The 16,988-nt window shown below is 41.0% G+C and overlaps 1 protein-coding gene across 2 annotated transcripts in view; it reads right to left on the minus strand.

Moving 5' to 3' along the window:
- Nucleotides 1-16,490, minus strand: part of LOC111867594 (myocardin-related transcription factor B) — a 340,472-nt gene extending 323,982 nt beyond the window's left edge. For both annotated transcript variants that reach the window (XM_033752733.1, XM_023857581.2), the window contains exon 1: nucleotides 16,335-16,490. The gene's annotated coding sequence lies outside the window, so the exon portion shown is untranslated. The remainder of the gene's footprint in view (nucleotides 1-16,334) is intronic.
- Between the last annotated feature and the right edge of the window lie 498 nt (nucleotides 16,491-16,988).

The raw sequence follows: 16,988 nt of genomic DNA on the forward strand, positions 1-16,988 counted from the left end.
TTCCATGGAAGTACCCCTTCCGGATTGCCGGCACGCGACAGTACTAAACTTATGGAAATACCATATCCTAGATATATTTAGTGGTTAATGTTCAACCTTAGTTTAAATAAGGTATAGATTTTTCTGTTGGATGTCTTGGGCTTGTTGTCTGTGACTATATTTCGGCTTATGGTTGTCTTGATTCCAAATGTTGTGGATACGACATAACTATCGTCCCTTATGTTGTTTATAATACGTTGATATTTGGCATTGGATCGTGGTTGGGTATGTTGAGTGTTTTCACGGATTTGTAGTCTTTATTCCAGCCTACGCTACTGCGGCTGCTTTCGTCGCTTATAGAGTCCCAAATGATGAAGTTTTGGTATAAACTGTATAATTATTATTATTATTTTTATTTATATAGATTGTGCTATTGCACTTCCATTCCGGAATAAAGGAGCAAGGGGAAAGGTCCGCTGCCACGCAACAATAAAAGTCAGTGTTTCCTACGTGGTCCGTGCAGAGGCTATATAACGAGGACCAGTTGGTGAACGCTACCTAGCAAGGACTACTAAAGTAACAGTGCGTGCTATAGTGACTTGAAAAGTGTGCAGATTAGTGAGAAAGCTGCATTTATTTGTAGGCAAGAATAAAAAGAGTTAAGTCACTTCAATTATTAGTCAGAAACGGGTGTTCAGTAACTATCACCTGACAACTGTATCTGCGCCTAAAACTGTCAAGTTATATCTTCGAGAGAGGCCATTCAGCTTAACAGTGATGGATGACTATATATCTACTGAGAATTGTCCTGGAGATTCACGAAGTGTGGAGGGCAGCCGAGAAACAACGAAGACCAGCAGATGGCTCAGCAAAGTAAAGATCAGTCGGAAAATTAACGCTCCTGACACGGCAGAGCCGACCGGGTTGCAGTGGGCAAACAAGGTCATTAAACGAGCTGGACAAACTTGCAGGGAGCGACTGCAGTCTCTAGAAATACCGTCGTGCTGGCGAAGTTGCTTACAGATAGCGAGGAGTTGGCACTCGTACTCGGTTAGCAGCAAGCAAGCAAGTATGGAAATGTCCACTGTTAGCGACCGCTTCATAGCAACGACTAATGAAGACAAATGATTTAGTGTCTGTTGTGCCCCAGGTTATTAATGGGTATACTTTATCCTAAAAGGGGTCAAATTTATGTTTTATTAATTAGAAAATAATTATAAGTTTTATAATTTAAATACGTCGGGTGAACCACAAGTTGGAAACCCGCCTGAAGCCAGAGTTGAGACTCCGTACATTGTTTAGCCATCCCGTGTCAGTTGTACAGTCTACAGAAATTGCTGACAAATTAAGTGACGACATGAGGCAAGTCTCGCCACCGCACAGTTTGCTGACTTTATTGGTTTTGCGCTAGCAGCTTTCGGTGATGTTGAATTTTGAGGGGCTCGGACGGGAGGAGCCGCGAACACTCTGACTTCAAGCGTCACTAGACGCGATGGAGTCGGATGTCTTCCTCTTTTGTAAGCGCGAGTACTTGCCTGTGTTCGGATCACTGATGGTTGTCAATATATGATTTCGGTTGATTAATGGATTCTTAGGATAAAATTGGTTAAATTATTTTAGCGTATAAACCTTGAGAGAGTAATTCTGATTTACTGGGTGATGGTTTAGATACAAGTATCTGGGTGTAACATTTGATTTGTTAATTGTTGATTAAATGATTCACTATTGGAGTACAGAAATTTGGTTTACGCCATGCAGGTTTGGTAGACTAGGGGTAGTAAGGTTTAAGAGGTATTTGCAATGTGTGTAATCACAGTTTGTGTGTGTTAATAGGCTGTACATATGCAATTGTTGATTTAATTATATCTGTTCTTATTTTAACATGTTTAGTGTTTACTTGGGTATTAGTAATAGATAATTCATTGGGCGGAGTAGAAGCTATCCACAGATGGTGAACTGATGGAAATTAGGTGGGACTTTCTAAATTTTGATGGTGGTAGCGGTAAGAGATAGAAAAGAAATTTTTGTGTGACAATCGCTGTGGCACAACACGTCCTACAGTGATCTGTAGAGCGTGCAGAATACTGAGAATATTACAATTATTTGTAAGGACGTGTTAAAGATGCTTAATAAATCCAATTACCAATAGAAACCGCGTGACAATGTTATACTGTATATTGCCTATACGTAAGGTAAAGTTGTGCCGTTGCTTAACTAATTAAGCACTACACCATAAAGGCGTGTGGAGGAGTGGATGTCAGCCTCTAATAGAAATGAGTACCAGGAATCTTCCTGGGAGTAAAGGGCAGCCGGCGCGTAAGTCTGACAACCTTATCGCCATCTATCAGCCGATTGTCTAGACAATATCTGGCATCCTCGACGTCTCACAACCCTATGGGCCTTCACGGTATGTTACAGGGATACCTTTACTTTTTTTACTTTACTCAGATAATTTCATGACAATCCGTCTACCATCTAAGTTATTTTATGCAGACATGGCAAAGCTAAAAGCCATAGTTTTTAACTTTTCGTTCCAAAAGCGCCGAACACCTTGGGTACATAAAATCAAATATCGCTGTTCGGAAAACTGGATACGTATGTGTTGGCAAGGGATTTCTCTACAAGTAAACAAGACACTGGCTGGCTTCGGAACTCAAACACATAACTCTCTGCGAAGAAGGTGGGGGCTCTAACCATTACGACGTTAAGTAATGGCCGACAGCCGTTAAATAAAAGGTCAATCAGTCTGGCATAAATAAAGCAATGTTCTCATCATACGCCCTACGGGGTAGGCAAGAGGTCTGAAACAGTACGTCACAGACGAACGCGCGCAAGCAGAACGCCAATGTGTGTAGGCCCGAGCATACGTGCATCCTTGTTCTCGAAGACACTTTGCAGACGTCTTCCTGCGGAAATATAGACAGAAAGAAACAACGGCTATCAGTACCTTCTTGGGTATCCGCACAGATTACGTCAGTGGCAAAGTGCGCAAAATGGGAAGCATGAGCTAAACCGGGCTATGTAGGTCAGAAATACCTATAAAGGAATTTATGGGTTCCTACACAGGGCTCATAGGTAAGGTAAAGTTGTCCCTGTGCTTAACTAATTAAGCACTACGCCATCATTCTCTTGACCTCGACACTAGCTGGAGGTGAGTGGTCAGCTTCACGCCCCGCCCGCTTTACCTCTGCTGATCATTGGATAGGAGGTTGTGTGAGCCCCAGAGCCGGTGTTGACGACGTGGAGAAGAGAAAATTCTTGCCCTACCGTGACTCTTTAACTCCGACCCCTCGGTCGTCCAGTCCGTAGCCCTACGCTATCCCGGCTCCAACATAGCGCTCAAAGACTTTTAACTGCTGTATATGGTCGATTCATTTGTGGTTTTTCAGCGTAAACAGATGGGGACGTGCGGGGAATGAGGGCGTTAATGTCGCTATAGGAAATGAAAAACTGATGACCAATCTATCGACTTACTTGTCCAGTATTTCTTACATGCTTGTGGACAATGCACATTTTAATAAATCACTGCTATTAGGACAACAAAATCTTTATTTTAACAGATTACGAATAATCATGGTTTTGAAGAAAGCAGTCTTCTGGGATTTGGCACCGTGTATATGTGGTGTTAACCGACGTTAACCGACGTTTCACCGCCGTGCAGATCCAGAATCTTACAATCATGGTTTTGTTGGTAATAAGAAATTAAATAAGATCTAAAAGTTCGTGACGATGGTATATTAAAATAATTTTTTAATTTCTGGATATTATCCTGCGTCCTAATTTTTTGCTTACTTTCCAAAAGTAGGCTTATGCGAGTCTGTGTCTTTGTATTCCCCCTATCAACTTCTGAATTCCTGAACCAATCTTACGAAATTTGGTATGTATACCATGGCACCTCAGCCCACCAAAACGGCGTACTTTATACACCCCTTCCATCAGTCTGTCTATACGAGTACGTGTATCCCTCCTATCGTTGCCAGGCAACGGCTAAGCAAACACGTTTCCGCTTCAACGAATACATGCGACAATAGAACTGCTGATGGAGTGTGTCTCTGGGTTTGTCTGTGTATCCCCTTATCGTTGTTAGGTAACAACTTTGTAAAGACGTTCCCGCTGCAAAGAATTGTTGGAGGTGACGTGGTCTATGTGTTCCGTGTCGTATTAGAGGAAAGTAGCAGATTAATTCTGTTCTTGTTTGTTTGTTTGTTTGTTTGTTTGTTTGTTCGTTTGTAACGTTTCGGAGACTACACTCTGCCTTCGTCCTCACTTACAAAGCCTAGGCACAATCAGTTCGGCCCAATCTACGGAGCTAGTCCCTACCTCGGGAGACAGAAGAAAAACCCTGTCTTTTCACTGGAGCTCATGCAACTGGGTTTGTTGGTTAGGTTTGTAGCATGAACTTCTACCTCCTTTTCTATCCTAGTTCCAGGAACGTGCGCGCTCTATCACATTTTTTATTGCATATTTTGTTATTTCCCGCCGAATTAACCTGGTCTCAGGTAATTAAACAGCTGCAGTGAATTTGACAGGGGTAGTCCAGTGATTGAGGTTAGCTCTTTCTAAGGGACCAAATTGAGTAGGTGTCTTGCCCTCTCACCTGAGGACGGAAACAGATCCAGTTTCCGAAACGTTGTGCTTTCTAGTTTATAGAACACTGGACGATGGACAACGTCCAAAAATCCAGTAATTCTATAAATGTTGTCACTGACATCAGTTTTTCCCCAACTTAGTATTAAACAACATACTTATACCTGTGATATCCTGTATAAGGAGCACAATCTCCCGTATGGGAGTGCCAGCCTCCGTTGAGATTTAAATGGATACATCTAGTTAGGGAAAGCTGATTCACACCAAACATTGCACAAGACTCCATGCTGACAGACCGTCAGCAGTAGGTAACGCAACATGCTCACAACACACGCAGGATGTGAAGGTCTCATGGCGGTAGCCCCATCCCAGCACTGTCTTCTGGGATGGAACGCCTTGTAATCTGGTAAATGTTCAAGGACGTTTCGGAGCAACTTCTAGCTCCATCTTCGAGGTAGATGAACAAACGTAAAATATTGTAGTACGGGTATAGGGAGAGCGATGACCGCGATATGGGCTCTGAGAGAAGCAACAGGAGTAAGAAAAAGGCGAAAGAAACTGTGGCCCTAGTAAGAGCCATTTTTTCCCAGAGTACAGGGATGGATGAGCCGATCACAGACGCCATCCATGTCCAAAAATAGACATACAAAATCTAGGATATGAGAGTTCTTCATTTGATGCTGTTTATCAAAGTTGATGAACTACGATATTCCTTTTCACATAAACCTATACTGATCCCTCCTATTTCTTTTCTCAGTAACTTTGCGTATATGTATTTTGATATTTAGCCCACGCATGACAACTGACCGAAGATCTGACGGGATATTTATGAAAGCAATATATTGCGACTGGAATTGTTCGTTCGTTGAAACCCACCGCATGAAGCACAGCTTTTCTTTAAAAATAACAGTAAACCAAACAAAAAAATAAAATCCGTGGTCTGTAGTCCGCAAGCGAACTATACCGACCGAGAAATCGCCGCTTGTCAGCAAATTTAGTGCCAACTTTAGAGGATAGAGGGTGTCACGTGGTCAGCGCAACGGATGCCCAAGACTGTCTAAGTTTCCTAGACAGGGCCTCATTTAATGAAGAAATTCCCCGTCATTTATGGAACCAGAAAGTTCATTACGGTGTTCACAACTACTGGCCCTGACAAAAGCAACATGAATCCAATCCAGATTACTTTAATCCATTCAATTTCTTTAAAATCCATTTTAATATTTCCATTTATCTCCCAAAACCATACTCTGATATAGTTACCAACGTTTCGGAAGACCGTACTGCCTCCATCTTCAGAATCGAAGAGTTAGCCAAGCAAGTAAACACTAAGCAGTCTCTTCATAGTCACCGATCTTATAATCTCAAACCTCTCATGACTGTAATTCATTAATTTATCCTTTGTTTATTTAACGATACTTTAAACACCTCAGTTTATACAGCGTTGAATGACATGGTGATCAGGGAATAATGAATTAGAAAGGATGTGGATGCCTCTGTGGTCTAGTGGTCAGAGTACCCGGCTACAGATCCAGAGGTCCGGGTTCTGAGAAGTAGTGAGTCTGGAACGGGGTCCACTCAGCCTCGTGAGGCTAATCGAGGAGCTACTTGAATGGAAAAGTAACGGCTCCGGTCTAGAAAACCGAGATTAACGGCCGTGGGGATCGTTGCGCTGACCACGATAACACCCTCTATCCGCTAAAGTTGGCACTAACTTCGCCGACAAGCGACGGTCGCTCGGTCGGTATATCTCGCTTGCTGACTAAAACCACGGAGTTTCATTTTTGTTTGTTTGTGGATGGAAGCGTTCGTAGACTAATTTCAGGTAATATTCCGACATCTGCCTCGAGGGAATGAGAAATGCCACGAACACTTCAATCATAATAGTCAGCCTCCGTGATAAGATATGACAGCGGGACCTACCAGATACGATGCGGAGTGCTACCTGCTAGCCAGCAACATTCTGCGAAACTGATTGTACTGTTCAGGTTAAAACCGTTGTCTAAAAATAAGGTACATGTTACAGCGGGTCAATGGACTGACCCTTTCAGGCCGAAAGGCCCCTATGTCGTGGGGTCCCCATATACAGAAACAAGAAACGGAAGAGTTGTATTTCTTTCTCAACTGCCAGTATCATCACACATATCCCCTATCAACCTCGCAGTAAAATAGTGCGACATTAGTGCAATAAACGAGAATAAACGGCGTTTATATCGTGTTCCCCCTTTTCATGGCCCGTCGCCATGGCATTCGTGATAAACCTGCGAAAGAACATAGCTCCATTGAAACATACAGTGCGTGGAGTAAGGAGAGTGACTTCAAGCAACAGTGAGACGTGCGTCTCATCCACAAGAACTGACGGATACTAAGATACGCGAGAAAACATCATATACGAATACAGTCATAATGTGGACGAGGAGTTACGGGGTTTTCAAATAAATACACGTAAAACTACACTAAAACAAAGCGACAGATGAAGTGGAACATGGGACAGCAATGGGCAAAAGTTGGCCCGAGCATCACGCATTAGTGATGTCAAAGTTTGTTGACGTTTCTATGCCTTTCAGCCATTACGAAATTATTGATGGTGCGTGGATGGTTCATTAATTTTATGTGTCTTTTGCACTCTTCCATTTATTTTAAAAATAACCTTTTCTTTTTCCTCCAACTGGTAGCTTCTAATAAAATCCTTCGCCCCACCACTGATTACCCCATTCCCTGATGTATTTGATGGTTTCAAACATGAGGAGTGTTTTCAAACTTTGGTGCCAAGTAAAAGAAAAAACATTTTAAAAAGCAAACGTTATTTCTTTTCGTTTGGGAATATCAACAGTGGATAGTTCATGAGAAGTGGTGTGATGAGGTTTCCGTGCTATTACAATGAATTGTTTTGTTGCCGTTTTGCGGGGCCCACATCTATGTAAGAAACATATTTCAGAAGCAAACAAATTACTGTTTAATAAAACAGCCATATGGAATCTCCAGGCGACTAGTCCTAGCAGCCTGCTTACTGTGTATTCGTTTTAAAAATTAAATTCGATGGTAGAAAAAAATTGCGAAAATAAATTATGCCTCCTCCTCCTTACTATATGTGCACAGAATATAAACTTCAAAATCATTACTAACTCCATGTAGTTCAGTTCTTCTTGAGAAGCGAACAGTTCTCAACGACTCCCGAAATTCCCAGTAATTTATCGATAGAAGGTTCATTAATGTGTAAGAGAGGAGCCCGTCGCTGGTCCCAATCCCAATCCAAATGAGTCCAGCCCATACCCTCCCATCCAATTTCTTTGAGATCAATTTTAATATTATCCTCCAATCTAGATAACCCCAATAATCTCTTTCTCATAGGAAAAAACTTCGTATGCACCCTTCTTCATTCCATGTGTGCTACATTCCCTAACCCTGACGTCATGTGTAGGGGTCGCGCCTAACTTATAAGACGGGTTTTGCACTGGATGATTGGATTTATTGACACATTATTCACAGAACTCCGGAATACAGGCAATACAGCGCTACTGCTGATTCACACAATTTACAGTTCACCGTACTAGGATTCTCAGTCTCCACTAGTCGTCTCCTGGTAACGGATTCCGTAAGAGTCTCACTGTCACTTCAAACCACACAATAAGTTTTCTTTTAGAGCCTAATCCATTATTTGGCATTCCTTCTCGATCACCTTCGACTGTCATCTCCAGAACTCGACCCAATTCTCGACACCTAACTCAAATGAACTCTTCTTCAACTGAACTCTCTCATCTTCTGATAACAACTCTTTCAAACGACTTTCTTTGTCCCTTTTAAACCCCCTCGGCAGGGACCACGCAAAAACACAGCCCCTTTATTGTTGAGAAGGCTTGGTTGCTGATCCGTTGCCTAGCAATGAACGTTCATTGTTGCGAACGTACGCTTCCGCGGGTGTTTACCGAGTCATTGCCTAGCAATGGGAATACACATCACATTATTATACGGCTTGGTGTCAATAATATTGTGACTGGGCCACAAGATAGACGTCTATATTTCGATTTCTGGCAAGGATTCCTCTCTTCGTCACATGTCCACCGGCTGTGGGAATGTGAAGATGACCACACACCTATTTCTCCTGCCGAGGTCAGCTATAGCTGCACTCTCCCATACGCCTCTGTGGCTTAATCATGGGCAGAATACCTTCACCACTGCTTCTGCGAATAACGCTAGTTACGACAGTAGGTACTCTAGTTAAGATTCAAACCGGGTACCGGACGAGGACGAATTCATAGTGGGCCTTTGAACACACGTCTGATGGGTCCCAATGAGCTCGTCTACCGATACAGAACAGTGGTTCTCAACCTCTGCGAGACCACGGCCCGGCGGCTGATACACTGATATAGAGGCTTCTGGCAGATTTTCACAGCCAGCCTGTGACTAAGAATGACCTTAAGACGACAACTTCAAACGCTGAGACTTAAGGACAACAAATTCCTACACAGCATGACATTACGTCTTCTGGTTTACTAAATTTAGGACGAAGCCGGGACAGAATTCTAATTCATAGAATTTATCAGCAGGGACAGCGTACTCGGTATAACTACTGGCTACACTCTGGACGACCGAGGGATCGGAGTTCGAGTCAAGAACTTTCTCTTCTCCATGTCATCAAGACCAACTCTGGGGTCCACCGAACCTATTCAATGGGTACCGCCGGAACGTCCAGACCATTAGCCTAATCCTTGAATTGGAGGAAGGGGGGAGGTGAAAGCAATTAACGTCGAGAATATAATGGTCTTATCTTTAAGTAGTGTATGCACTCATTATGACTAATGATCTAATTTTATTAATAATAAACACATCAAAACATTCATCATACAGAAAAAGTTTGAAAATAATGAGGTTGTGGCCTTTCTGGAAGGACTATTATGACATTTTAACCATTAAGCAATGTCATGTTCACTGTGTCAAAACTTACTGTACTATCCACACGCTTCAGAAATGTTGCATTAGGCAGCCCAACAGGACAAGGGGAATTGGGTGAAACTGCAATCTGTGCAAAGAACAAGCAAACTCTTGTCTCTGAAAAGAACAGATACGCAAAGGTTCTATAAAGATTTTAAGTGCATTTTTATGGCGAATTTCTGGAATAGTTTACGTCCGAACCAAAAGATCGACACTTCGTCCTACGCATGTGACACCCACATAACCCTATTTACGGATGTAACTACTCTTCATTTATACATAAATCGGAGTATCTCCTTTCTACAAACACAAAGGTTAAGGTCTACAAAACTATTCAGCCTAATTTTACCAACCGTATCGTATGAGTGTGAAACCAGGCATCTTACTCTAAGGAAGAACAGATATTAAAGGTGTTTGAGAATACGTTCCTGGGGACAATATCTGCACCTAAGAAGGCAACATGTAACATACAAATTGAGGAAAATGTATAATAAGGAGCTGGACGACCGAAGGGTCGGAGTTCGAGCTCTGGTAGGGTCAAATTTTCTCTTCTCCACGTCGTCCACACCGGCTCTGGGGCCCACCCAGTCTCCTAACCAATGGGTACCAGGGGTAAATCGGCAGGGGCGTGACAGTGACCACTCACCTCCAACTAGTGCTGAGGTCAAGAAAATGTGGATCTATATATCCATTCCCCCATACACCTTCATGGTGTAGTGCTTAATTAGTTCAGCAAAGGGACATTACCTTTTTAAATAGCATTAAGGATGATCACGGACCGCCTCTGTGGTCTAGTGGTCAGAGTTCCTGCTTACAGATCCAGAGGTCCCGGGTTCGATTCCCGGCGCTACCACATTTTCTGAGAAGTAGTGGGTCTGGAACGGGGTCCACTCAGACTCGTGAGAATAACTGAGGAGCTATTTCAAGGAAATAGCGGCTCCGGTCTAGAAACCCGAGATTAACGGCCGTGGGGATCCGTTGCGCTGACCACGCGACACCCTCTATCCGCTAAAGTTGGCATTAACTTCGCCGACAAGCGGCGGTCGCTCGGTCGGTATAGTTCGCTTGCGGACTACAGGCCACGGAGTTTTTGTTTTGTTTTTGTTTTTTATTAAGGACAGTGACGTACGGATTGGAGTGGTTGAAGCTGTGTTGATCGGAAACCTGAGGGGGGCTTAAGCTTTGACGGGAGGATAATATTAAAATGGCCTACATTTAGCTGACTCAACATACGGCCCGCTGATGGGTTCTTGTCAATGCGGTGATGAATCTTTGGGTTCCACGGAGTTCAGGGAATTTCTTGGTCAGCCACGTGACTGTTAACTTTTCCAGGAACGCTCCTCCACGTACTCATTGAGATACACAGTGGTCCAAAAGTCAGTCGACCTAAAACATTCTGAACCTACCCGTCAATTACTAGAAGGCTATCACAGCATTGTCAGTTATGCGCTGAACATCGAAGATCTCATTTCGAACAACTTTTTGTGAATTCAATAATTAATAAAGGAAATTCTAAAGTATTTTAGTGTATATTTCACTAACCACTTAACTGGCTTTTGGACCACCCTGTACATCATTAAAGAATATGAACCTATATGAGCTCAGGTTGATCCCAAAATAGTTACAACAGTTTCCTGGGGACAGTGTTGATTTCGTAATTCCTTTCAACCGATTGAGGGGCCAACATCACTTCGCACTCTACAATTCCCGCGTCGGATTCCGAATTAACAGACCGTTCATCCTGACCTAGATTTCTGTGACTTTCCTCAGTCGCTCAAAGCAAATATTGTGATACTGTCTTCACAGGGATGAAGATCGCTGTGTTCCAGGCTACAATCATCCGCGTAAAATATGCTGCACCTACTGTACAAGAGAAGCAGCAGGCCCCCAGAGCCTTAGGGTGTGATAAACAGAAACACTCACAAGGCCTCTGCCAGGAATCTACCTTGGCAGCCAATCCGTAGCCTACCATTGTACGGAGGCACTAGTCAGCTGTTAGTTCCCACTACTCACAGCAAGAAATCCAAACCAAAATATAATCAAATATAAATATTGTTTCTATCAGTCGAGACCTGATCTGTGAGGCTTACCAAAATGTTAACCATTTGGAGTTGCGAGAATTATGGCATATGCCGTTTGAAGATAAACAATGCATATGTACATATATGAACTGTTTATATATATATACTAGTGTGGAGCCGGGATACCGTAGTCGGTACAGCGACTGGCTACGGGCTAGACTTCCGAGGGGCTGAAGTTCGAGTCCAGGTAGGGTCAAGAATTTTCTCTTCTTCACGTTGTCCAGACCGGCTCTCGGGTCCACCCAACCTACTATCCAACGGGTGCCGGAGACCTTTTCCCCTGGGGTTGAGCGGCCGGTGTGTGATGCTGACCACTCACCTTCAGCTAGTGCCGAGGTCAAGAAAACGTGACTCTATACATCCACTCCTCCACACGCTTTCATGGCGTAGTGCTTAATTCGTTGAGCACAGGGACAACTTTACCTTTTACTTTTATCCTACTGTACTGAATTTTGTAATAATACATACAAAATTGTGATTCCAAATAATAACTTTAAAGCAACTATCAGATTGCCGATGCTCATCGAGTGGACACGTTAACACAGAAGTGTGTTATAACTAACAGTTAGTGTTACCGAGGTTTTATACTGAGGAGTAAACACATCAAATAAAAATATTCAGTAATCTGTTAAAATATTTGCAAAAATGTCGTTCAAACTGGAATTCCTGGACACAACCGATTTCCCTTGAACTTCAAACATTAAGTTGACAGACGACATAATACAAGTGACATACCCGGTGAATGCTGCATGTTCTATCAAGTCTGGTCATGTGGGCATATATGTAGTATAACAAAAACAAAAGAACAAAACGGATGATTCTGCAGGCAATGAAACAAAATATCTAAAAGACGTTTTTAAAATAATGACAATTTTTGCACTGTAGTGCATGATTTCTGAAGCAGGAAGAACACTGCAGTTTATTCTACAGCACTGCTCAGATGTTCTATTTCGAGAAATGCTGCTCATAGCCTGTCATTTTGTTCATTTTGGTACTTCTCGAAGTCTGCCACAAAGACACCACTCGCGCCATCTGTAAGACGGGATACGTAACTACTTCACTCTACTAGGCCTCGGGGTTCAAGGAAGTTTGCAAAAATTACAAATGAAAGCATGGTACTGCAAGGAAGAGGAGACAACAAGTACATACGACACATGAACTTGCCAAGCAAACACGATTTCTATCGACGGTTTCTCTCCCGTAAGATTATGTTCTTACAGAATATAGAGATATTTGAAACACGAAGACAAATTACTTTTAAAATCAATGAAGAAACAGATCGCATACACACCGCAGTTCTCCCGAAACTTTCATACACGATTTTCAACTTCTGTATTCAAATTAAATAGGTAAATATATGTATTCTAAAAGTACATGAAATAAGAAACATATATATTTCAAACATCACCATGCTTTCCAAGTGCTTGTCAATGAAAATGCTAATTTGGAAGTGGCACAGAAATTTGGAATCAGCTTACCACAAAGCAGCACGAACACAATGCTTGAATATACACCCAGAAGGTTAGAAATTTCTCAACCCAAATTATATTAATTGCTGCATCTCCATATCACCTTATGCCGGACAATACCCAATATAATGCCAATATATTAAGAAATCTCTCAATTCCGAAAGGAATGGGCGAAATGACAAATTTCTTGTGGCACTTAAATTTCGTCAAACTAGAAAATGCCGTGAGCTCCTTCCAATCAACTTTCTGAGACACAAATTCTTTTCGAATTTTAATCTTTTAACACTTTTAAGAAACTAAAAGCATAGTCTTATGCAGACACATATAATTATGGAGGGGGAAGCAAAAATGCCGGCATTACATTTCTTTTGTTCCTCAGATGTACCTTTTCAGTAGACAGTTACAAACAGCAATGGGTGTGAAACAAATTTTGGCCAACAAAAATGTACTTTCTGCCATAAACACAGTACTTAAGAAGTTAGCGGTCACTCCACTAGTCAGGATATTCCACATCATTTCCAAGGCCAGAGGTTCATAATTGTGTTCATAAGAACCTGCCACAGGACCCTATCCTGAGCAGACAAAACCAGTCCACACTCTCACACCGTTTCTTATTATTAATTTTAATATTATCCCCCCATCTACGATTTGGTCTCCTGAGTGACCTCCTTTCCATGTAAGAGCTAGTTCAATAAAACTATACTACCATAATAAAATATCACCTCTGAAGTGTACACATAAAGGGACAGTTGTTCCTGCGCATAACCAAGCACCACACCTTGAAGACATATGGAGGCACAGAGGCATAGCTCCGCAGTCTTAACCTCAGCACTAGATGGAGGTGACTGGTCTGTTTCATGCCCAGTGGCCTTACCTCAGGGCCAATAATCCAGTACCCACTTGATAGAAAACTGGATGGATCCCACAGCTGGTCTGGATGCCATAAAGAGGAGACAAATCTATTGATCCTGTTAGGTACCGAACCCTGATCCCTCACTCATCCAACCCTTAGCCTATTCACTATACTGACTGAGCCATCCTGGCTCCCAGAGTTGAAAAGATGTATTTAATAATACATTGTATCAGAATAACTAACCAAGGGCATGACATCATGTCAAAACCATAAACATCAGCCACCACTTTCAAGAATATAATCATACGTAATGAGATGGTTCTAAGTCACAATTCAAACAAATTCAAGAATTATTACACAAAAAGAAACAAACTGTAACTGTCCTAGCCATTTGCATCTTACAGAAACAAGTCCAAATGTCAGAACAACACTGGGTGAAATTGTAAGCAGCAGAAACATACACAACCATACTCTTATCACAATGAATTGCTGAAATGCATAACACATCAACAGAACTAGGGCTCAACAAATATACTCATGTAATCATCCTTAATGGGAGATAAGACATTGTTCATGAATCAAATTCATGTAGTTTCTAACAAATATTCAAGCATATGGGAAGTCAGTTTAACTGTCTTTATTTTGGGTCTATTTATTTGTTTTTGTTCTTATCTGCTGTCAAGATAAATGTATATTTGGCTTGTGAACTAAATTAATACGTTATGACCATGGATGAACTAGCAACATCAACTGCTCACATCCAAATTTTCAAAATTTAAAATTATTGTAACCAGGAACAGATATGACATTAACGCCCAACCTAAGGAAAAAACAAAATCACGGAGACATAACCAAGACAACAAGTGAGAAAAAACTAAGAACTAATAATAGTATCATGAATAGCTTCTACATATAACATATTGTATAATTTCAAACCTCAGGTGAAGGACAACCTACAATGTGGCACATAACACAAAAACAACAAAGAATTTCATATTCAAGAACAAGAGAATTTTATATAATTTACAATTTTGAAAATTTTAAGATTAGAAAAATTCTTGCAACTTTGTGATGGTTGCATGTATTAGATGATCGTGATCAGCAGCACTAATATGGATCAATATTAGGACAGTTCAATAACACAAGACATATTTGATGAGACTGCCTGAAGATGGTCCCAAATGTGGACCAAAACATGTAGCAACTATAAAATAAAACCAATGTGAGCAGTTCAATTGGTTTATTTCTTTTTTCTGTTGTGTTGACAGCCAAATACCACCAATCATGATACAAAATGGTGAAGATAATCCATGAAGTACGTTAGTTACATAAAGGCCACCAGTACTGAAAGAGTATTCTATGAACCATTATAAACATATATATAAAGTACATATAGCAATGTTTCTGTAACAAATAAATATAACTATTGCTGATTATAAATTGGAAGCAATATCCTCTTCCACCTGTACCAAATCAGCAAACGTATAAATAATGGTTCAGGATTGTGACTAAGATTATCTCTATTCAATTGACCCAACTGAGTTTGTGCCCCCTAACCTGTCACCTGTGGATGGAAACATATCCAGTAACTGAACCGCTGTGTTCTTTTAGAATATTTAACAACAAACTGCCAAAACTCAGTAAACCCAAGCGTTATATACGACTATCAGAACCTTTCAGAATTTACGTATAAATAATATTTCAATGTTTAAACCTCAAGCTCCATGTGTATGACACTTGAAGTAAAATATCACACACACCTACATCCACCATACGTCTTTCAGAAATGTTACTTCAGTGTTTCTAAACCTAAATGATTCCAAATTTCATTCTATGCTTCCTCAGCTCACTAGCACAACTGATTACACTTCAACTATGCGATCCACTTCGTTTTTAAAAATATCACTCACCTAAACGGATATTAGTGCATCATACAGAATAAGTTTTGCACATAATACACTGCAAAATGTATAATTAATAATAAAGAGGTTACTTAACATTCAAATGAAAAAAACATGGTAACACCTGTCTGACGAAAGTCTGGATTTTCTGCGTATTAACAGCATTCATATGACTACATGCCACATAAAAATAAAGACGGACGAAGATACCACTTCAACTGCCTATAAACCTATACAGATATCCCGGTATTTGCATAACATATCGGTAAAAATTAATTAAAATAGGTTCTTGTCAGAACTGTTCAGAAAAGTGCAGCACAAAGAAGTTCATTACTAAAGTAATACTGCCTATAGACAACTGCATGGAGTTAAAAACTAATCTTACATATGAACTGAATACATACCAATAACTGTTTATTATTAATACACACGAACTTCAAATATTAAAAATAAAAAATATTCAACGAGGCAAGTAGGCAGGGTGCGGTTGCCATTCCGAACTTGGAATGAATAGATCTGTCGTTTGAATACTTACTATTGATGCACAGTTTCTCGGCACATAGCATCTAAATTTACAAATCACGGACACGTCTACACATACGTCAAACAATTTTCTTAAATTTACTGTCACACTATTAGATAAACCAAGACAGCCATCACAGTATTCAGATATTGTCATTGAATATAAACTTTCCCATTTAAGACGATCGTCCATGTGCGGCACCTATGAGCGACAATAAGGAACTATTGCTTGCCACATGCAATAGTAGGAAGAAAAATAATCTTGCGATTACGATATCCCAGTGTTCGTCGCCACCATAATAAAACCAATCTAGCCACATCGTTGACATGTGCGTTATGAAGTGTGGTATGAGATGTCAATGTTCATAAATAAGTGCAGGGCACAGCGATGAAACTGACAGTGCCCAACTCAAACACACTCAAAGGGAACTTGAATCGTCTCAGTTGGTTCAAAGGACTAAGAAAACCCTGAATCCTTCCAGTTTTATTAAAAAATCCACCGTATACTCTTTAGCGTTATTGTTTATTGTCATTAACATCTCACACTTGCACATTACAATATGCATTTCCTAATTCTTTAATTTTATTTTTACATCTGGTACCCTAGACTCTCACATTTAATTTGGATAATAAAGGTAACCTACAGCCATATGACCATCATTGGCTA

This window comes from Cryptotermes secundus, unplaced genomic scaffold, assembly GCF_002891405.2.
Source record: "Cryptotermes secundus unplaced genomic scaffold, Csec_1.0 scaffold548, whole genome shotgun sequence".
NCBI classification, from domain to species: Eukaryota; Metazoa; Arthropoda; class Insecta; order Blattodea; family Kalotermitidae; genus Cryptotermes; species Cryptotermes secundus.